At 41.9% G+C, this 23,129-nt stretch overlaps 1 long non-coding RNA gene across 2 annotated transcripts; it reads right to left on the reverse strand.

Annotated features, from left to right (window-relative positions):
• Window positions 1-11,336: 11,336 nt before the first annotated feature.
• Window positions 11,337-23,129, reverse strand: LOC143646268 (uncharacterized). Of its 2 annotated transcripts, XR_013157431.1 has the most exons (6): window positions 22,891-23,119; window positions 19,799-19,975; window positions 19,265-19,344; window positions 18,385-18,675; window positions 16,430-16,566; window positions 11,337-11,464 (listed from the first exon to the last, which is right to left on the reverse strand). It is a non-coding gene; the product is annotated as an uncharacterized LOC143646268 (long non-coding RNA). The 2 variants fall into 2 exon arrangements; XR_013157430.1 differs by lacking the exon at window positions 19,799-19,975 and having other exon boundaries at window positions 23,036-23,129.

The following is a 23,129-nucleotide window of genomic DNA, read 5'->3' on the forward strand; positions in this document are numbered from 1 at the left end:
CTAGAATAGACCATGTTTATCTGATCAAATTTTCTCCCCTCTTCATCTGTTTCTTGATGATGGATATGAATTGTACTTGGATATGGAGTATAATTTTTAACATTGAGCTCTTTGTACAATTATTTCTCATCCAGGAGAAAGCTTCCTTTCCTCTTTTCCTTCTCTAGTAATCTTAGTCTGCTCTGTTTGTTTTTGTGCAGAATTTTCTTCCCAGCTCTTACGATTTGTTTAAATTCTCTCCCTCATCTAGTGCCCCATTTTCCTTACATTTTTCAGTTCTGTGACCCTCCTGTCTTACAGCAGTTTAGTTAACTCTTTTTAAAATTCTCTGTGAGGCTTTTTTGTCTTTGGTTTCTTCCCCATTAGGGTCTCCCACAATAGGGGCTCAGTGGGGTCAATCCAGAAAGGTGGGTCACTCCAGAAATGTCCATTTTATATTTAGGTGTCCAGCCAACAGAAAGTAGATTGAATGAGCAAAGCACTTGTCAACCTTTCTATCATGGTCTCTCTCTCCATATACTCTCCCCCACCCCAGGGGCCCTTTTGTATGCAGCATTCTTCAGTGGCTTATGTTCTGCCATGGATTGCTGCATACTTGGGTCCCTATTCCTGGATATGTGTGGAGTTCTAATTCACTGCTGTGAGTGGCTCTATTGTCTTTTTCCCTGGTGGGAGGAACTCAGACTGTGCTGCCTCTGCTTGACTCCTAAGCTATGTGGGACTGAGTAATAGAGAGGGAAGTGGACCAGTAGGTCCAAGATTGAAATTTCTTACCTGATTTCTTCTTTCTCTTTAATTCAGCATTTGTAGAGTCTTTTTTCATCTCTACCATCTTCCAGAGTTGTAAGCAAGTGGGATTTTATTCACTGACTCTCTGAGAGGAAGGGATTCAGGGGATGTCTTTATGTACCCATAAAGTGAAGTGAAGTGAAGTCACTCCCTGCCTTATTTTTTTTTATCTATAACACTTATCATCATCTTACACATTGATATTTTATTTATTTGTTTCGTTGATTTGTCTGCCTCCCTCCACTAATGTAAATGCTCCGTGCTCCATGATTGCTTTGATTTGTCTGTTGGCTCTATTCTTTGCTCCTAAGCCATAAAGTAGGTGCTCAATAAATGTTTGCATAAGGAAGGACGGAATAATGGTAGGAAGGAAGGAAGGGTTTGGTCAGTGTGGTCTGGAGGACAGGATCAGGCAGAGAGATGAAAGCATGTGTCAATGCACGGATATGCACAAGACGATATTTAAGCACCAGTGAGGTCTGCCCAGGGACACTGAGGCATCACTAGTCTTGAACTCCCCCCTCACGTCCTCAGCATATAAAACATGCTCAAGTCTCTCTAATCCTTGCCCCAGAGCTGTCCTTAGGCTCTCTCCACCCCACCTCATTCAAGCCTTTTAAAATGTAGTATGCATCCTCCATTTCCGTTTGCTTACTTCTCATTCATTCTAAATTAGATCTGGCCCAGATCTATCTGCTAAAGATCTACCCACAGGAATATCAAGCTCAATAGTCCAAACAAAACTGGTTATTTTCCCCCACCGGTGACCAGCCTCAACCAGTGGTCATCCTCCTCACCACAACCTTCTGTACTCTCAGGCTACGCTGTTGACGCAGCATCTATTCGATACCCAGCCAGAATCCTAGACATCTTCCTTGAGTTCTCTCTCTCTTTTGCTCTCTTTATACAATTACCTGATCCTGATACTTTACCTTCTAGAGATTTCTTAACTCCACCTGTGTCTCTTACTCTGTACATGGCCACAGCTTCTGTTGACTCTCTATTGGCAATTACATTCTAACCAGCTTCCCTGTTTTCAAGTCTTCCCCAACCTTACCCTCCAGCGTTTTCCTTCGCCTCTGGGACAGAGTCCAAACTCATTGACATGGTTTATGAGACCTCACATGGACTGACTGCCATCTGTCCAGTTTCATTGCCCTTCTCTGCTAGCATATTGCATTACCCTCTGGGCCTTTGCACAGACATTCCGCTCCAACAGGAAGAGCGTCTTCCTCCACTCTTATAGCCCTGATGTCATTATCTTTAGCCAAAATTGCATCACACATGTTTTGATATACATATACATTTTCTACTTTTTTTTTATTAATTAAAAAAATTAACAAAACATTTAGAAATCATTCCATTCTACATGTACAATCAGTAATTCTTAATATCATCACATAGTTGCATATTCATCATTTCTTAGTACATTTGCATCGATTTAGAAAAAGAAATAAAAAGACAACAGAATAAGAATTAAAACGATAATAGAGAGAAAAAAAAAAACCTATACCTCACATGCAGCTTTATTCAATGTTTTAACATAATTGCATTACAATTAGGTAGTATTGTGCTGTCCATTTCTGAGTTTTTATATCCAGTCCTGTTGCACAGTTTGTATCCCTTCAGCTCCAATTACCCCTTCTCTTTTTTTTTTTTTTTTTTTACATTTTCTACTTTTTAAGAACCTTGTCTTCAGTCTGACCAATAATGTACAGGGAATAATGGATTTGGCATTTTTTTACCTTATACATAATATGTGCATATTATAAAACTTTTATTAGAATAAAACCTTTTTTTATTAGAATAAAATACCCTTATTATTTTATTATGGAAGTGTTAATCCATGTTTCCACCAAAGATCATTTTGTGTACCAACAGCAGCACATTCACCCCACCTTCTCAAAGCAGTTGAACTAGGTTTTATGGCTGAATACAATTACAGAGCTGGGGAAGAGTCTCAGAGGCCAACTGTTTTGTTTCCTAAGCTGCTCAAGCAAATACTATGCAGTGGGCTGGCTTAAACAATGGGAATTTATTTGCTTGTGGCTTTGAGTGTAAGAGAAAGTCCAAATCCAGGTATTATTAAAGTGTTGCTTTCTTGCCCCAAACTGGTATTCTAGGGTTATTGGTATTCATTGGTCCTTAACTTATCGCGACAAGGCATATGGCAGCATCTCCTGGTCTCTCCATTTTCTTCCATGTTTCATTGCTGTTCAGCTTCTGTCTGCTCCCTTTCTGTTTGAATTTCATTCTGCCTTTAAAGGACCCCAGTAATAGGATTAAGACCCATCCTGATTGGGCAAGGCTGCACCTTAACTGAAGTAACTTTATCAAAAGGTCTTACAATGGGTTCACATCCACAGGAATGGATTAAATTTAAGAACATATTTTTCTGGGACACATACAGCTTCAAACCTCCACATCATTCTGTTTTTGGCAAGATCATTGTTTAAATGTCATATTATTCAAGCTGATAACACTTATTGAGTGTTTTCTATGAATTGAAAACTGCTGTATATGCTTTACATGTATTCAGTCATTCAATCTCCCAATAACCCTGTGAGGTTGGACTAAAATCATCTTTATCTTACAGAAAAAAATCAAGGTACAGAGAGGTTAAGTAACGTGCCCAAGGTCACACAGCTAATTAGAGGTGGAATAAGTATTCAAACCCAGGCTATGTGGCTACAGTTCATGCTCTTAACTTATCTGTATATCAGTTCTAATGGGTTTTACCTCTATGATACAGTCAAGACTCTACATGATATAGTCAAGACTTCCCTCAGCACCCAGACTTTGCCACAAGGCAGCCCATTCTTGGTGTAGGAAGGTGGGGTGCCTGGTGGGAAGGCTGATGGCATATGCAGAAAAGGTGACCTCTCGGAAGTCAGTAACTCAGTGGTCTGTGATTCTCTAGATTTGGTTTAGGAAGTTTTTTGTGGCAGGAGCCAAGTTCATATCCTTTTGGCAGAATCTCCAGCTCCTAGCTGCTTTTTTCTGCTATCCTGTGCTTTTTTTTTTTTTTTTTTTTTTTGGTCTCTAGAGTTATCCTGAACTTTTCATCTCTGAGCAAGAAAGCTTTGGAACCAAATTCAATTTCTGCTTGAAGCTCACAAACTCATCCTCTGTTGAACACAGCGAAGGCACCTATACAGGAGACCATCAAGGTCAGGTGCTAGGGCTCCCCCTTCAGCATGTCTACACTTTGCTTGCCCTATCTTAAAAAAGAAAAAAAAATTCCCAGCTCAAATCATCTCTGTACCTGATGGGGAGTTTTGTGGAACCTGTGCATGTCAATTGAACATGCACAGGTCATTCCTGTCACACTCACTGGGAGCCTGTGTGTCCCAGCTTCTGAAATGACGCAGCCCAGATGTTATCGATCAGCTCAGTTTCTCTCAGAGAAACCCATGCTCCGCTATCCCTGTGGGTGATAAACAGGATGGATGCCCCTATCCCTGATAAAGTATTTATATCTATAAATGGATAACTCAAAAGGAATTACCACCAATAATCTTTTAATTGGAAATATCTTTCTTCCTTTTAAGGAGATATGTGCAGGCTTCTTTCCTGCAGAAGCCATCCATAGAAAAAGAACATGTGTGTAAAAGACAACCTTTTAAATCTTTCCCTGTAATCAGCTCCCCTGAGCCTGACTGCTGAGTCTGTAAAAAGTTGCAGGACCAGGCCATTCTCCAGCTCACTCCTGCTGGAGACTCACTGGGCCTGCACAGCCCCTTCTTCCTAACTTTAGCATTGGGACGCCTCGGGAAGCCAGCATTTTCCACTTTGAACAAAATCCTCCATCAAAATCAAACATCCTAGAAAAATAGGGCTTTGGTGAAGCAGCTTTTCTTATCCCATTATTGATAAGCTCTTAGAGATCATCAATGAAAATTAGAATTTGTTAATCCTGTACATTTTCCCCCTTGATTTTTAATTACAGAAGAAAGAAGTAATGGATAACTTCTGGCACTGCAGAGACACTGAGGCTGTCAAGAGAAAATTGAATTTACAGTCAGAGAGTTTTGTTTTCTCAAGTGTCCTTGTAAAACGCAAAAGAGGCTCCTGGCATCACCAAGGCAATTCAACCGGTTTCCTAAACTGGCAGGGTTTTTCCTCGAAGAAACCGTCCTTCGCTTGCCAAGAGTGTATTAATGACAAGGACTGGACCTAAAGGGAACTCATTCAGAAGAAAACTGCATTAAAAGAACATTAAGGGCGATGTTTTAAAGTCTGATTTAAACTCATGAAAGCAAGGAGATTTATTGTCGAAGCCAAATCGCTGAGCTGACGCGCCCTGCCTGGTAATGCATTCTGATTGGAGCACAGGGGATTGAATCTGCACAGAAACATTGCTCACCATGGCCCACGAGTTCCCGCTGGGGGAGACGGAAGATAGTCAGGTGGAAACAGGCTGGGGACAGCCACATTTCTGAAAGTAGATGTGTTTACATCCCACAGGGGCCAACCCATCGGAGATACAGGAGAAGGAGTGCGCTGCCAGCTGAGGTCAGCCTTGACATTAGCAGACAGCTTAGCAGCCTTTGAGCTTCCCAGCAAATGCCCCTGGCTACTGGGGAGACACTCCTCAGGGAAGCTGGGCACTTGGCAGGATGTCCCCACCCCTTTCCTCAGAATCCTCAAGCCCTCCTGCAAATCATCTCTTTGCAGCCCCACCTGCAACAAAATAGACCCACAATGGAATAGCCACCCTTTGCGCTCCAACCTTGCTCAATTTCACTTGACCACAGTCTGTGGGGGAGTAATACAATGCAGGTCTCTCTCTACCTGTGCTGCAGTGCTGGACTCCAGCCAGAACACCTGCTTTCCATCTTACAATGCAGGAGTAGATTTCTAGATTAGAAGTGTTAGCATCAACTTTGGAAAGGTGCAGTGGTGTCACCTTGGACAAATCAACAAAAACAGCTTCAAACTTATGCTCTCTCCTTTCCCTCCTTGTGCAAGGGCTTGACAGAGTACTTATCACTTCTCCCACTGCCAACTTTTATGGTTCAGCCCACCCTACCATAAATTCTACTGATTCCACTCTGAGTCTTCTAGAGAAAAATCACATTCTGAGTAACAGCAACCTGTGTAGTATGGTTTGGTACTTTCTTCACAAGACCCTAGAATCAATCTTATGTCATGCTTTCCCTGGTGACCCAGTTCCTGAACACACATCCATTTCCTAGTGTCTTTATGCCCCTCTAATCCTATGGAATCTGTGCTATGTATGGGCATAGAGTTTTCCATGCCGGTGGTTGAATTTGGATGGCCAGTGGATGGTAGAACCATTGATACAGGGTGAGATGCCAAAATTAGAGGAGCTGAGATTACCACATGGGGGAAAGACACAAAAATCCTTGACTAAGACCAACCCATGTCTGAGATCTCCTTTAAGTCAGGGTGCAAATGTGATTCAGAGAAAAGAGCAAGCAAGAGGTCAGAAGTCCAGGTGATTAGGGAAGGTCTGTGTGAACTTTTAGTCATGTACTCATTCATTCATACATTGAGTGCTTCACAATATCACTGAGGATAAAGCTATGTAAATGAACTAGCAGTAAAATGTGATAATATAAAAGAGGAATGTATACATTACAGGCAGAAGCTACCATTACATTGAGGAGAGGGCTGGGGGAGGGTTTCACAGCGGAGAAGGCAATTGAGTTGGGTCTTGAAAGGAATACAAGAGAAGAGAGTAGGAAGTGCAGGTAGAATGCAATGAGTGTTCAGAACATGACCTGAGTGGGAGACCGGGGTCAGCTATATTTATGGGGGGGTGGGGGGCGGGGTCTGTGGGAGAAAAGGCTGGAAATAGAGTTGGCGGATCTATGGCAAAAGCTCTCTGTGCTGTTCTTTTTTTTTTTTTTAACATGGGCAGGCACCAGGAATCGAACCTGGGTCCTCTGGCATGGCAGGCAAGCATTCTTGCCTGCTGAGCCACCGTGGCCTGCCCAGTCTCTGTGCTATTCTAAGAAATATTCAGTTTCCTATGCGGCCAATAGGAAGCCACTGAATTATATTAAGTAGTTTCTGGATAATCGTCAGCCTGAGGTAGCTGAAAATGCACAACTGATCATATACTACTCTATCTGGGTTAAAGAGGAAGAGCTTAGAGGTGGAGGACAAGTTAATTGGAAGGTTGGAGACTCTGGTGAGAACGATGGACTTTCTCTCCAGAAAACTGCTGGGGGAGAGTCAAAGAGGAAAAAGGCCCAGTCTCTACTCTCAAGAAACGCCCCGTCCAGTAGGGGAGAAGCACATCCACAAGTTTAAGCGGTTTTCTGTAGGATCTTTACACGCAGTGGTGAGAGGAAGAAATGTTTCATTGATACAGAACTTGAAATTCTTATAAAACTTATATAACCATCTATTTAGTGCTTTCCCATTCCATCCAGGTGCTTAGGAGGAATCACTACATATACATAATTTATATGACTTATTTGTGACAAATATAAATTCCAGCTGTCTCAGGTAAGCAGCTATTTTCAAACTTTCAGTGCCCTTCCCTTCCCCTACCTACCTCTGTAACACATATGCACAAGAATGGCCTTTCAGAGTGATGTTCAAACTTGACCTTGATAGAAAAGTAGTTTTCTATGAGGGGAAGGACAGTGATATACCAGGCAAATGGAGTATCAGAATATAAGACAATTCACCTTAATCATCTTCCCCTGCCTCTTTCTGAGAAATGGAAATTTGGGCAAAAGCAATTCTATGTAGAAGACTCATCAGGGTCATTTCAGTTGCTACATATAGAACAATTCATTCCCCCTCATCTTAAGTGTGCATACTAACTAACCGCTGGCTCAAATGATGTACATTTGATAAACAGCATGATTGTAACAGTTGAAGCAATGCTATAAAATAACTTTTAAATAGTCATCACAATGTTACAGCCAGTCAAACAAGGATGACCCAAATGTCCTTCCATTACTTACAGTAGACAGTCCATTACGCAAGAGCTGTAGCATCTTCATGGTGGGGATTCTGTCTTCTGCTGAAATATGAACCCTGGACTCCATCCACTGATGCTAGCAAGATTCTTCAAGTCCAAAGGACCAGGACACAGGAACCATTGTCCAAGCTTATGCATGTTACTGGACCCAGGGAGGGAGAAGGACAAACCCCAGCAGTCACTTTCAGGGACAAACCCTCCAGTGCTGTTGAAGACTTTTCTTTCTTGCCAGCTGTTCTAGTTTGCTAGCTGCCGAAATCAACACACCAGAGACGGATTGGCTTTTAATAAAAGGGGATTTATTTTGTTAGTTCTTCAGAGGAAAGGCAGCTAACTTTCCACTGAGGTTCTTTCTTACGTGGAAGGTGCAGGATGGTCTCTGCTGGTCTTCTCTCTAGGCCCCTGGGTTCCAACAACTTTCCCCGGGGTGACTTCTTTCTGCATCTCCAAAGGCCTGGGCTGAGCTGCAAGTGCCGAGATGAGATATGCCGAGCTGCTTGGGCTGTACTACATTGAGCTCTCTCATTTAAGCATTAGCCAATTAAGTCAGATGTCCTTCATTGCAGCAGGCACGCCTCCTAGCCGACTGCAGATGTAAATCAGCAACAGATGAGGTTCACGTACCATTGGCTCATGTCCGTGGCAACGAAACTAGGTACGCTCACCTGGCCAAGCTGACAACTGAATCTAACTACCACACCAGCAAAGCTACTTGTGGTCCCCTAAGAATTAATGTTAATATCAGGGTCCCCAGAATCCACTGAAGCATTTATGGAAAGTTACACAACCAGAAGCCACAAGGCCATGGTGTTTTGGCTCTCTCGTGCCCCTTATAACTTGCATCATTCTGTAGACTCCTGAGATATGTAGCCTTTCCCTCAAGCCAACAGAGAGCCACAAAGTAGTAGTAGTTATGTCTGTGTTGTACAAGGGACGGCATCATGCTTGAGCAACATCAGATTCTTAGATAACTGGTGAGGGATAAGGCCTGCCTCTCTTCCTCTGATGCTCATTCTCACGCCCAGTAATCCCCACACGTTTTTAAAAGATGAGGACTTTTTTTCTTCACTAAAGAGCACACTGGTAAAATTTAAAAAGACCCTTGTCCTATACACTGAAGTGAAATAAAAGATTAGGGATGGCACAGGTAGTTCTGGGTCCCCAAGATTCAAATTGGGCCTTAATGACAAAGCAGCTACATCAATCAATTGGGACAGTTTTGCCCAGATCTAACATCCTTGATCAGGGCTTCCTTTTGAGTTAATTCTTATAACTCCAGAGCCCACAGGATGGCCATTACACAATATAACCGATCTGAATTCCCATCCTGACCCAGCTACCACAAGGGCCTTCCCCCGGGCCATTCTCCACGCCACAGCTACTTGGGACCCAGCACCTTTCCTAAATGCCTCTCACTGCCTTTCTGTTGCTCCATAAGGCCTATAAATAAGCCTTGAATGAGATGCCTTTTCCTCTCTCCAACGTCCCCCGCATTCTCTGGTCCTTGGGCTGTCAAGCTTTTTCCTCTTCTCCCCACTGCATCTGATGGCTAACTTCTTATCCATCCTTCAGATAGCTGCTGACACTTCACGTCCTCACTTCCCTTGCTTACCCACCCTATGCTGGGCAGCTTATTATATTCTCCCATGTACTCCAGACTTTTACACTACTCATCGCATTTGCAATTACTTGTTCAGTGTCTGTCTTTCCAGATAGATGCCAGGCTCCATGAAGACAAGGGTTGTGTCTGTTCCATTCATCATGGAACCTCACTGTGATTAGCACATTTGGCACATGCTCAATCACTTTTGCCGGATGAATCTAGGAATGAATGAATTCACTCAAAATCTTCCTTTAATAAAGAATCTTTGGCACAAGGTTGCCAGTTGGAACAATTAAAGCAAAATCAGAAAACATCTTGTAATGAAAAGGTTTATTACATCAAGACTTTCAGAAGGCTTTTGTTTTTATTTGCTGGAGATCTGAAAGTTCATGGGCGCACAGAGCCAGCAAGTTCTGGGGAGGTTTAAATGCAATCATTGTAAAAGAGCAAATATGTTCCTCTTTTCTGGACTCTACCATCCTCTAAGGTAGGGCATGGAAACCTTGGTTATCTGGAATCTGGAGTCACTGGCAGCTGTTGCAATCAAGGTGGGTTTTATTTTGATGCAGGCCAAAGGCAAAAAGTGTGGCCAAGATGCTGGGAGTACAGTCAATATGAACACAGGTTTGAACCTCTGTTCTAGAGCTGTCTTTACTAATACCATTTACCCAAAGCTAATCCCTTATCCTGGGAACTCAGCAGTTCTATCTCCAGGACAGGCTTTTTCAAATTAAAACTGTTCTTGTCTTTCTAAGGCAAGCCCCAATCTTCTAGGAAAAAAATGGGCTAAGTCCTCATCCTTTCAAGTGTCTAAATCTGAGGGTGGAGTTGTGATAATGGGCAGGATCACAACTTCCAAGCATCTTGTGGAGCTCAGCTAAGGAGAGCAGGATCAGTTCCCCTTTAGGCTCTGTGTGGGATGAATTCATCTGGGGTTTTAGAGGAAACTGGCCCCATCCAGAGGAATTTCAGACTCAGGTTTAGCCCCCAGCCTCTTCCAGCACAGCGGGGGGATGGAGTCCTGACAGTGGGCTCGGGGTACCAGAGTGACTCACACTATACAGTGAGGGTTAGAACACAGATGGAAACCTCTAGGAGGTTGCAGTTCTGGTAGGAAATTGGTTGATGATTAGGCTATTTTTTTAGGGCAAGTGCAGCACCCACTGTCCTGGCCCTGCAGGTATTTCTCATGGACATTTCCAATAACTCTTTTTTTTTTTTTGCATGGGCAGACACCGAGAAATGAACCCAGGTCTCCAGCATGGCAGACGAAAACTCTGCCTGCTGAGCCACCATGGCCCACCCTCCAATGACTTCTTATAAACAACGAGATCCCATGTGCCTGGCCAAACCCTCTCTGAAAATTTGGAAGTTGCAGAACTTTTTATGGAGAAAAATATTCCTACTTGAATGGTCTTATTCTTGGCCATTTGGGTTTTAGAATTAGATTGAAAGAAACCTAGTTTTTTCTGAGATCTCATCTATTGTGTCCCTGTGTCCTGTCAGGAGAAAGATATGGAAATTTTCTTCAAAAATTCTCTGTAGACAATGTGTTATGTGGTCATCAAGGCCATCTTGTCTTTGGCATCCTCCTCTTCCTCAGCATCTCCATGGCTAACATCTATTGAGTGCTTTCTCTGTGCCAGGCATCTTGTGAGCTCTTTACATGCATTAAATCCTCCTAACAGCCCTCTGAGGAAGATTTTCCAAAGATAAGGAAACTGAAGCTTGCAGAGATTAGTAACTTGCCCAAGGTCACAAAACCAGGATGTGACCCAGCAAAGTCTGGAATTCAGAAGGAAATTGACTCCAAAACGCAAGCCCTTAAAAATCCACACTTCATATTATGTGCTTTAGATCTTGAGGTCCTCAATACGCATAATGAAAACAGCAATAAAAAACAGACACAGTGCTACTATGTTTCAGCCCTTTATTCTACGGACTTTGTATTTATCAAGTAGATTAACTTTAAAACAGCACTATGAAATAAATATTATTTGGCTACTTTTCAGAGATACAGGAACTGAGGCACAGGGAGGTTGAGTAGCTTCTTCAACATCAGAATTTTAACTCAGACAGTTTGGCTCTTTGGTGCAATGGTATCTTCCCTAAAAGAAAAGCACATAGACATAGACTTGCAAGGAAGGATCTTTTCCGGAAGATACACACCTGTCATGAACTTAGGGAGCTCATCTGGCCACCCCCCTAAATGGAGTTCTACAGCCAGGGAACATCTGAATGACTGTCATGCATGCATTGAAGTCATCGTTGTCACTGGAATTTCACACACTGTGCGAGAGGAATCAGAAATATTCCCTGAACTATAAAAGGGTTTAATTTTCAAGTGTTAATAATGTGAAACTCTGGAGAAACATGTTCATACTGTGAAAATCAAGCAAGATATTAAGGTGTTTTTTTTTTTTTTTTAAATTAGCACGGTTACTCTCAAAGTGTCTTAGTTTGCCAAGCTGCTGTGGCGAATACCAGACAATGCGTTGGCTTAACAGCAAGAATTTATTGGCTCACAATTTGGAAGGCTGAAAGTCCAAAATAAAGAGCAGAAGTTCTCTGCAAAGCTTGTAACATTCTGGTGCTGGCTTGTTGTGATCCTTGGGGTCCCTAGACTTGAATCTCCGCCTCCTGTCATGTGATTTCTCTCTCCTTGTTTCTGCTCTTCCTGATTCCAAAAGACTACCTATTCTTTGCTTCAGTGGCTTTCTCAGACCGATGGCATCTGAATTTCTTCTGCTTATAAAGGACCCCAGTGTCACGGATTAAAGCCCACTCTGATTCAGCTGGGCCACATCTTTTCAAAAAAATAACATCTTCAAAAGGTCATATTTACAAGGGGTTCTCACCCAGAGGGATGTGGGTAAAGATTAAGAACATGTCTTTTGTTGGGATACATAATTCAAAATACCACAGTTAGAAAGGGAAAAGTTCTTTGCTACCGGCATTTATATTAATAGTTTGCCTCAGCCTAGACATAAGGCATTTTGGTAGCCCCCTCCTTTATTTTTCTGAATATTTTGTCATCAATAAAAAAGAGAATCACTGATTCTTATAAAGAAAGAAAATAAGAGAGACAGCAAAGAAGGATCAACAGAGGGAGGGGACAGAGAAAGAACAATTAATTACTTTCTCCTTAAAGTAAACTATGACAGCATGGAAATGAGAATGTTAATTGATAATTAAACTTGCCTGGCTTTACTGATTACACACACTATACTCTTTTGTTAAGTGATGAACTTTAGCCTTCGTATGAAATATTTTTATTTAAGATTTTGGTCATACATGGCTTTCCTTAAGTATGAATGCATTTTTTATGGTTATGTCCAAGGGTAACATTCAAACTTTATTGCAAGCATTTTGACTTGAGCTCCAATCAGTTTTGGAGTAGATGCTGGCTGGTCCACAGTGCCATGATCTTAGCCTTGGGATGTCATTGGTCTGGAGTTTTTAAATGAGAGCAGTGGGAAACTAATAGTGACACGTCACTCTTTGGGATATCACTTTTCCAAGGACTTAAATAATATAAAAATACAGCCAAGAACTAAGAGATATCAACTAAAAGACCGTGAGCAGCTAAAAGTACACAAAAGAAAGTCTATGTATCTAAGCTCAAACATTTTGCTCATAGTGGGGTTCTTATGGGATATTATTTTATGCCAGTGATTTTTTATTTAAAGCCACTTTTAATGATTGCCTTGTTTTCATCAATCAGTACACAGGAAGCTGGAAATGGAAACTAAAAAGGTGAGAGGATTACTGTTAGAGAGAGTATACATTTGTAACAGCAAAAATAGATAAGGAGACAAAAGAGTGGGGAGGGTAACCCCAAATGCAGGAAGTCTAAGCACACAATAGTCGAGGGTCATTCAGTGCAGGGGCAAGTGCCCTGTCTACTCCCATAGGTGCTCAGGAGGGAAGAGCACCATCACAATTACACATACTGAGGGCTCTGAACCACCAAAAAGAGACGAATTATACATACTGATGGCTGCTCTGGGTTGAATTGTTTTTCCCTAAGTTTAACCCCTATACCTATGAATTTGACCTTATTTGGAAGTAGGGTCTTGGCACATATAATCAAGTTAAGGTAAGGTCCTACTAGATCAAAGTGGGCCCTAAATCTAATGACTGGTGTCCATATAAGAAGGCCATATGAAGACACAGGGGCACTCATGGAAAATGACATGTAATGGTGGAGACAGAGGTTCAGCGATGGGTCTACAAGCCAAAGAACGCCAAGGATTGCTGGCAGCTACCACAAGGTAGGAAGAGGCAGGGAAGGATCTTCCCCTAGAGCCTTTGGAGGGAACATGTCCCTGCTGTCATTGATTTCAGACTTTCGGCCTCCAAACCTGTGTGTGAATCAGGTTCTGTTGTTTTAGGGCATCTGGTTTGTGGTAACTTGTTATAGCAACTCTATGTAATAAATCCATAGGTTAAAAAAAAATCAGCAAGGTGCATGGGTCGTTCAGTGATAGAATGCTAGCCTTCTATGAGGAAGACCCGGGTTCGATTCCAAGACCATGCACCCCCAAAAATACAAAAATCAAAAAAGAAAACCCAGACAAGAATAGATGCAATGAAGATGGAGAGAGACACTTCATATGCAAACTGTCTAAAATCTTAGAAAACAAATAGTCCTTCAAAGAACAGTTTCAGTTATGTAGGAATGCCTCTTAGGGTATGAGATAGATAATACTACTGTTCATTAGTGTTTTCTTATATATAAGCACATAGAATAGATTGTTCCGTAAAATTGAAAGAACAGCTTTATCTATGAGAATATTGACTGTTGAGCTTTACAGTGAGTTAATCATAATGATGTATTATAAAAGGGAAGAAATTGCATTTTGCAAAATTCCATGGAGGCAGGAAGAATCTAGATAGTTGAGCCAGGTTATTCCCCACCAGAGAAGCAGTTGTAAAGGTTGGGAAAGGACTGGGCACCAACTCCCAGGGGTGGGGCTAAACGGGTAGGCGAGTTCCCTGTTGTAAGCCTGCACTTTTAGAAAAGAGTAGGGAATGAGGGTGGGTCAGCAAAACGACTCTCTTCATTTTCAAGATCAGCGAGACCCGATCTCTCTTCAGATGTGAGTTTTCCCATCAATTTACCAGATTCACAAAATTCATGAGAGAGGATGGAAAAATGGCTAAGATGCTGAGGTCTATGTTTTAACTGCCTGGGCATCAAATTCACCTGAGACTCTTGGATTTAGGAGAAAAATTGGAAGAAATCATAACAAAGTGTGTTCATGAAGGTGTAAGTGTTTTAAGGAGGACTAATGAGGTCTGAATTTGGGGATTTAAACCAATTTACCTAAATCTCTGAAGCACAGGGCAACCCAAGAGAAGTCTGGATCTCGGACTGTCTCTCCTATAAGTATGCATGTATATTTATGTGTGCATGTGTAGACTTTTAATGACCAGTAGTTATTGAACACCTACTGAATGTTAGGCGCTAGGCTAAATGCTTTTAGATTCATGATTTCATTTAAGGCTTACACCAACTTTTGTGAGGTGAGAATGATTACAATGAGGAAATCAGTGCTCAAAGAGGTGAATTAACTTGCCCAAAGTCAAAGTTACACAGCCGATGGGTGTTATGAAAGAACATGCATGTCCTACCAAGCTCCAAGTGAATTTTAATGCACCAGGAAAATCTGCTCTTCTTTTTTTTTTCCCCCAAACCTACATTCCCTCAAATAGGGTATCTGTCTTCTGGCTGTCAAGTTACTAAACCTTGGCAACAATGAAAGAGAATTTTAATGTTCCAAGATTTCAATAGATCTGGAGTTTCTGTGGGAAATTGAAGATGCAGATTTAGTGTGGAACAAGGGCAGACATATCTTGTAGATTCGAGGTGTTTGCTGTGTACTCATGTTAGGAGTCATTTTCTTCTGCTACCACCCTGCCAGAGATAAAGAATGAATGATGCCAAGTTCATAGGGCTGATATTCATCTGTCGTTGTATTTATTCGAGCCTCAAATACAAGGATATGCTGATAATTATGCCTTGATGTATGAAAGAGGTTATAAAAATGCTTTCTCAATTTGTCAAGTGCACTGCGAATATCAATGCTGACCATGCATTTATAGAAGGCAAAGTATTTCAAGCTTTATTGTTATTTTCACAGGAAAACAACTTGGAGAAAAGCACACTTTCTGAATTAACCTGGGAACATTTATCTCACAGTGCTTTGCTCGCCTTTTCCTTTCTAACCTACATAAATTTCTTGTATTTAAATGCAACAGACATTCTACTTTCACTTTGAAATGAGACAGCCAGACTGAATGTCAAACAGAGTCCACGTTTCCTGACTTCTGACCTAGCTTTTCTTTTTTTTTTTTTTCTTTTAATTTCCTTTATATGACTCAGACAGGCTCTTCGAGGTCTAGAGATAAAAGACCCTATTAGAAGTGTAAAATATGACTATTATTACCTCCTTCAATAAAGCTTCTTGCCAATTCTTCAAATGACTAGAGTCTGTTTGCTAATTATTACTCCACAGTTTCAGCATTCATTTTCTTTCCCTGGAGGAGCCTGATTTCAATGAAAGATGAAGAAAAGGGCTAAAAAAAAAAAAAAGTGTGTTTACTGCCATCTATGGGAGACGCTGGGCCACCGTGGCAGAGGATCCCTTCCTGGGTGACTCACGGGAAACAGCAGTGACTGAGACACACAGACATGTTCATTTGTGGCAAGCACAGGCATTGCACTGAGCCACCGCTTGAAATACCGTCGAAAAATCATTTGTTTAAAGTTTTCCAGAAATATAAGTTCATATTGCTACTTCAGGGGAGAGAGAGCACGCAAACTTTCTTCTTTTCAGGGCAAGTGTGTTTATATTTAAAGTAACACGAAGGCCCGTGGCTCTACCCAAAACTAGGGCTTCCGAGACTGTGATTACCCTCAATTGTTCCAGAACTGGGAATTCATTTATCAGACAAATTTGAATGTTCTGAACAAAGCCCCAAAACCAGGAAATAATAAAGGCTCCGAAATGACCTACTGAAATAGATGTAAAAAGTAGATGTGTCGTGTTGTATGGGACTCAACTCACAAATCAGCTTCCAGAACATTCTTCAGGTGTCATCATTTTAGTATCAGAAACTCTTATTCTCAGAGGCAGCAAGAGGGAGCAGAGGCTTCAAAAGACACATTGAGGGAAACAGGAAGTGAAAGTTCATTTGCTGAAACCTACAGGAAAAAAGAGGACAACTATAAAAACAAAAACAAATACACGAGCTCAAAAAAGCATTCCCATTAATGAATCATAATGAATCAATCCTCAAGGGACAGCTAAATTTTGTCAAGTTTATTAAGTTAGCATTAACAAGCGATGGCCAATGGATCTGACAAGAAGGAGAAATACAAATGGCTCTTAAAATATGAAGAGATCCTCGACCTCACTCATAATTAGAAAGCTGCAAATTAAGAGTAAGTTAATTAACATTCTTTACTCACTTAATGACAGATTTTTAAAAGAAATATTTGATCCACAGTGTGTTGAGGAAGACTTGGGGAAACAAGTCCTCTCATATGTTGAGGGCAGGAGGAAACATTTGATGCAAACACTATGGAAGGTAATTTGATGATAGTTATTAAAATGATAGTGCACATATCCTTTCTTAGACCCAGTGATTCTTTCCTGGAAATTCAACCTTCGGATATACTTGAACAAGTGTAGTATGGAGTAAGTACAGAGATCATAACTACAGTAGTTTTTTTGAGGGGAATGTTGCATGGTCTGGGACTCGAGCCCGGGTCTCCTGCATGGAAGGTGAGCATTCTATCCCTGAACCATCCATGCACCCTGCAGTATTTTTTACAATAGCAAAAGACTGGAAACAGCTATAGGTTCATCAATAGAGGGCTGCTTAAATAGATAGTGCTGCGCCCCTACAAGGGTACAGGGGCTGCCAATACTTAGAACGAGGCACTCTTTATGCAATAATAAGGAATGAGCAAGATACAAGTTTTAGAAAAGCAAGATGCAGAACAGTGTCACAGCATGCCACCATTTGTGAGAAAAAAAACTCATACACACATTCTTATGTATATATAGACTACCTTGGGAACGATATATCTGGTAACCTGCTAGTGATGATAATGGTCATATCCATTAAAAGGGGGAAGTGGGGTGGACAAAGACTTAATTATTACTGTTTATCCTATTGCTTCGATACTGAAATAAATATATTTATATATGATAATTTGCAAACAAAGAAAGCAATAAGAAGTACAATGTATTTTGGGATGTTTCCATTTATTCTTCCTTCATTGTTGATCTGGACAATTTAATCATGTGGAACACCTTGTTTCCTGACGATGCTGGCTGAATAAGGCTTTGCTTTAGTTGGCTGACTTCAGCACAATTACAAAGTTAACATTATCATCATAGTACAAAAGAGACTGGAGTTTAGAACAAAGGATGTAGATACTGTTCAAAAAAGACGTTATGGCAGAAGGAGAGTAATTACGGTGGAAAGCATCTATAACTCTTACACTGATGGAAGGATGGACCAAATAGATGAGCCTTGCACCAGGAGCTGTGCCTCTGCAGTAACAGGCAAGGCTTCTGCTAATGAAACAGCCAGACTGGCTGCTGGTTTCATAAGAAACGCTCTGTCCAACACCAGCATTGACAGGAAGAACTGCGCGCAGAGCCCACTAGGTATTTAGTGTGTGTGTGTCTGCAGGGCGGGTGGGGGGTGGAGGGTGGGGCACGGAGAAGGGATTTGTAAGAAAGGGAAGGGCGTCATTTCTGCCATTGGGAGCTTGAAGCCTGGCATCAGCTACAGGAGTGACAGCTCACCAACCACACGGGAACATAGGTGCCAAGCAACTTCCTTGAAAGGATAGACCAGAAGTTGCCTATCAATTGTTTTGGTTAGCTAAGACTGGAACGCAACATACCAGAAATGGACTGACTTTTACAAAGGGGATTTAGTAGGATACAAATTTAAATTCTAAGGACAAGAAAATGTCCAATTTAAGGCATCCAAAGAAAGATACCTTCTTAGAGGAAAGGCTGCTGGCATCCTGAGTTCCTCTGTCATACAGGCAGGCACACGGCGATGTCTGCTGGACTTCTCTCCTGGTTCTTGTTTCAACGGCTGTCTCCAAAATGACTTTGGTGTTTCTTTCTCTCTCAGCTTCTCCAGAGGCATTTTCTTCCTAAGCTCTCTCCCTCCATAAGCTCTCTTAAAGGACTCCAGTGAAGAATTACGACCCACCTTGAATTGGGTGGGTCACAGCTCCATGGAAACAATGTAATCAAATGGTCCCTCCCACAGTAGGTCTGCACTGCAGGATTGGAATAGAAGAGCATGGCTTTTCTGGGGTACATAGCAATTTCAACTCAGCACACAGGGTGACAAAGACTGCAGAACTATTTTTTTCTGGCCCCTACCATGTTGTAAAAATCTGGATGTTTCATATAGAAATTCAGATTTTTAGCTTTTTTAGAAAAATTGGAAAAATCTAACATATAAGGCCTGATTTTCTTGCATGGTAATCATAAACCAGGGCCGAGCAGGGAATGTCTCCTTCATATGGGACGTAAGCTCAGCAGCTTGCCGTGGTCCCCAGCAACCCCTATAGTCCCATCTGTGGCCCACCCCACTCACTTACCTACCTGGCCTCTGTAGGCATTTGAATCAAGTCCTTGACTAGGTACAGGAAGGGTTAATTTGAAAAAAATGCCTGGAAAGTAGGAGTCTATTGAAAGGCAAGGAATAGTAGCTTAGTGGATTAGATAATTCAAGGCATTTTAGATTGAACCTTCTGATACCAGAGTATTTTTTCTTCATCATTCATAGAGTGCCTGTGCTTTGGGAAAATCCACATAATGTTGAATGAACAGGACTTAGTCATTCAACAAATATTTACTAACCTTCTACTTTGTGCCAGGCATTTTGCTGGAGCATGTCGGTGAACAAGGCAAATGCTTTCCTTTCTCACAGAACTTACAACCTATTAGGCAGCAAGAAAACATATGACAACTTGTAGGTTTGCAAACTCTCACTAATGCTGTGAAAGAAGCAGACAGTGTCGCTGTCATAGGAAATTGTAAGGAGGTCCTACTTTAGTGAAGGTGGTCAGGGACAGGTAAGCTGAGAGCCAAACGATGGAAAGGAATGTGGTCAAGAGTGCATCAGGATGGGGGAACAGCAAGTGGAAAGGGCCTGCCCTGGGGGAACCAGACATAGTCCAGAAACTGGAAAAACAGCAGAGTGGTTCTAGCACAGTGAGTAAAAGGGAGAGTTGTATGAGATGATGCTGGAGAAAGAGGCGAGTTCAGACCACACAAGGCTTTCTGGGTAAGAAGTCAGAGCTTTGTTCCACCCTGAGAGGAAGCTGTGGAAGGGCTTTAAGCAGGGGAATGATATGATCCAACTGACAGCTCTAAGGGACCCTGAGAGCTCACCTGAAGAACAGGTAAGGCAGAGCAACACAGAAGCAAGAGCGGCCCTTGCATCCCTACTTTAGCCCATTACTAGCCCCTGAGGACTGGTCAGCAGCTCCTCCCTTCTTGATATCCATCCGCACAGTCTGTGTCTTTCTCCCATCTATACTTGTGGTGCTCACATATTGTAGTTTCCACCTGTAATAGAATGTTGGAGGAGAGTGGCTGCCTTGCCCTCTCTTTCCCTCCCTCCTCAGCACAGCCACATGCACACACATGTATGTGCATATATGGTGATTTTGGGATGGCACATGCTCAGAGGTGGCCATGCAGGTGGAAAGGAGTCATGGAAGCAGCTTTGCCTGGTCAGAGCAAAGCATGTCAAGCAGAGCTTTGCAGGAGTAGACAGCAGTTGGCTAAAGCAAGGCTAATTGGTGGTGGGCCTTGAAGCCCTAGATTGTAGGAGTTAAAACAGATTTGGGAGGCAACTGGGAGCCTATATAGGTGTATGAAAAGAAGAGTGATCTGAGCTAAGTGACAGTAAGGAAGATGATTCTGATAATATGTGTCCAATGAATGAGAGGGGACCAGCATATGCTGGAGGAAGAGGAGCTAATTGGGAGGGAAAAGCCCAGGTGTGGGAAGGAAAAGGCAGAGGGAGAAACAGGAGAATTTAGTTTCCAACTACAGGTGCCTCTGGGTATGCACTGGGGGTGGGAGATGTGGGCACAAAGAAGGGATTGATTAGGAAGTGGGGGACTTGTTTGACAATAACACGGGGGCTAGAAAAAGATTTGGGTGGTGATTTCAGAAGGAAGGGAGGGAGGCAAGGCCTGAGTAAATATAAGTATTGGTTGGAAAGCTGAGAGGAATATTTAGAAGTCCACTCAAATGTCACCCTTGTGGGAACCATCCTTCTCCCGACCTATCCTCTCATCTTGGATGATTAATTATTTTCTCCCATGTCATAGTGTGTGTTGTTTTCTATTCTTGTGCCACAATGCTGTGTGATAATATGCGTTTGGCTGTCTATGCCACCTCCTGATCTGTGAGCCCCTTCAAGACAGTGGTCCTATTTTCACCCTTCATATTCCTGAGGCTTAGTTAGCACAGGGCCTGTCCTTTACTAAGTATTTGACACATTTTGGTGAATGAGTACATGAATACATGGAAACTTTCCAAAGGCATGCCACTGAACCTCAGCTACTATATAACACTGGAAAACTTACAAAATTTGCAGCAGCTGTAGCATCCCCTGAACAGTTGTGGAGTTCAGGTTACAGCTGGGAGTCTCACAAAGCCCCAGCCATTATAGCAATTGACAGGTGGTCCTGAAAGTAGGGCTTGGATTGGCAGATAGGAGGCTGGAGGAGTTAAAATAGTGCTGGGGGGATGTGAGATCAAGTTGCCAAGTTGTTTAAACACCTTAGGGTTACAAATGAGCTCTCACCCTTAAAATCCCATCTGCAAATATGTAGCCTTAAACTGTCTGAATAGCCTTCTTAATGATGTTAAATCCCAGGATTGGGAGAGGCCATAGGGTAGGCTTTGTATATTCTCATCCTGTTGCTTTCACTGAAATTACATTTGTGTTACAATGAAATATGAAACCTGAAAAATGCATACAAATGAACCTTTTCCTACAGTGTCACCAAACAACAGCAACTGAATAAACTTTCTAGAGAACTGCCATTTATTCGACTTCAGCACTGGGTTTTACACACATTATAGCATTTAATCATCACGAGCATACATGACAGATATTGCTCCTATGGCCCCATTCTGAATCTAAGCGTAGGTCAGTTAGATCACTCGCTTCCAGGTATGTGATACCATGAGCTCATCATTTGGTTATGCATCCTTCCAGCTGATGACAAGAAAGACAGGTCTAGAAAAGACAAGGAGGTGGGGCTGCAAAGCGAACAAGGAGTTGTCTGCACGAGTAGAAGTCATCTAAGCAGCCCAGTTCGCCTAGAAAATCTGTGTGGAAGGAGACAGCACTCAAGACTAAAATATGAGAGTAGTTCCCTGGGGACCACTTTGGAAAGTAGAAGAGGAAACAGTTACAGAGCCAGATGACTTTTCCAAGGACCCGGCTGGTGGTCCATCAGCTAAACACTCACAGTAGCCCTTCTAAAGACTTAACACACTGAAAACAGGGCCCTCGGGTTCTGTCACTATTTCTTCCCACTTTATTCCTTTCCTAACCACTCATTCCCAAGGATGCACTAGATAGATGGTGCTGGGGATGGAATTATGTAACCCAGGAAAACTTGTTCTTAGTCTTAATTGATTCCTGTGGATGTGATCCCATTGTAAATAGGACTTTTTGAGATGTTATTTTTAGTTAATTATGGCTAATTGAATCAGTTTGGACTTTAATTCAGATTACCGGAGTCCTTTATAAACTGAATGAAATTTAGACATAGGGAGAAAAAGTTATGAGTCAAAAAGTGGAAGTCAGTGGAACCCAGAAGAGAGAGGATATGCATGTGATAAAAAACCAAAACCCCAAAGACTGCCAGCCAGCCAGCTAGAAGATACCAACCTGGATGAAGCAAGCCTTCTAAGCCTCTGAAACCAAGTCAACATATCCCTGTCTTTAAGATCAACTATTGTTTGCTATATATTTGAATGGCTGGGAAACTAAGAGTTGGCAACACTGCTTTCAGTTCTCTCCATGAAAAACAGCTTATGATTTTAAAAAGAGTATGGGCTTTAGAGTTTGTCATACTTGGGTTTAGATTCCAGCTCCAGGCAGTGTGAACTTGTGTATCAGGCAGTGTGAACTTGAGAAGAATACTTAGTCTTCTTAACCTACATAATGAGCTTAATGAACCTACTTCAATAGGCTTAGATTGTATAAGAGGATTTGGTAACATATATGAAGACTTCTGCTTTCAGCAATATGTACAGAAACTTCTCCCAATAAAGAACTCTCTGAAACGTTGGATAAGATGTAATAAGCATCTTTTTAAAAGTGTGGCTATACAGGAAGTAAAGGAAATAACTGGAGGTCAGAAACAATGAGAAAACAGAATTAAGAGATAAGCTAGTGTCCAGAAACAAATTACCCTAAAATTAAGATGACTAAAGTGGTATACATATATTACCTCATAGTTTCTGTGGATTAGGAATTTGGGCACTATTTAGCAGAGTTGCTTTGGCTCAGAGATTATAGCCATAATATTGGCCAAGGCTAGGCTTTTGAAGGCTTGACTAGGGTTGAAAGATTGGCCTCTAAGATGATCCACTCACATAGCTTTTTGGCAGCAAGTCTTTGGTCCATGTCATGTTTGCCCCCCATAGGGCTGCTTGAGTGTCCTCACAACATGGCAGCTGGCTTCCCTTA

Source organism: Tamandua tetradactyla, chromosome 9, assembly GCF_023851605.1.
Source record: "Tamandua tetradactyla isolate mTamTet1 chromosome 9, mTamTet1.pri, whole genome shotgun sequence".
In the NCBI taxonomy this organism is placed as follows: domain Eukaryota; kingdom Metazoa; phylum Chordata; class Mammalia; order Pilosa; family Myrmecophagidae; genus Tamandua; species Tamandua tetradactyla.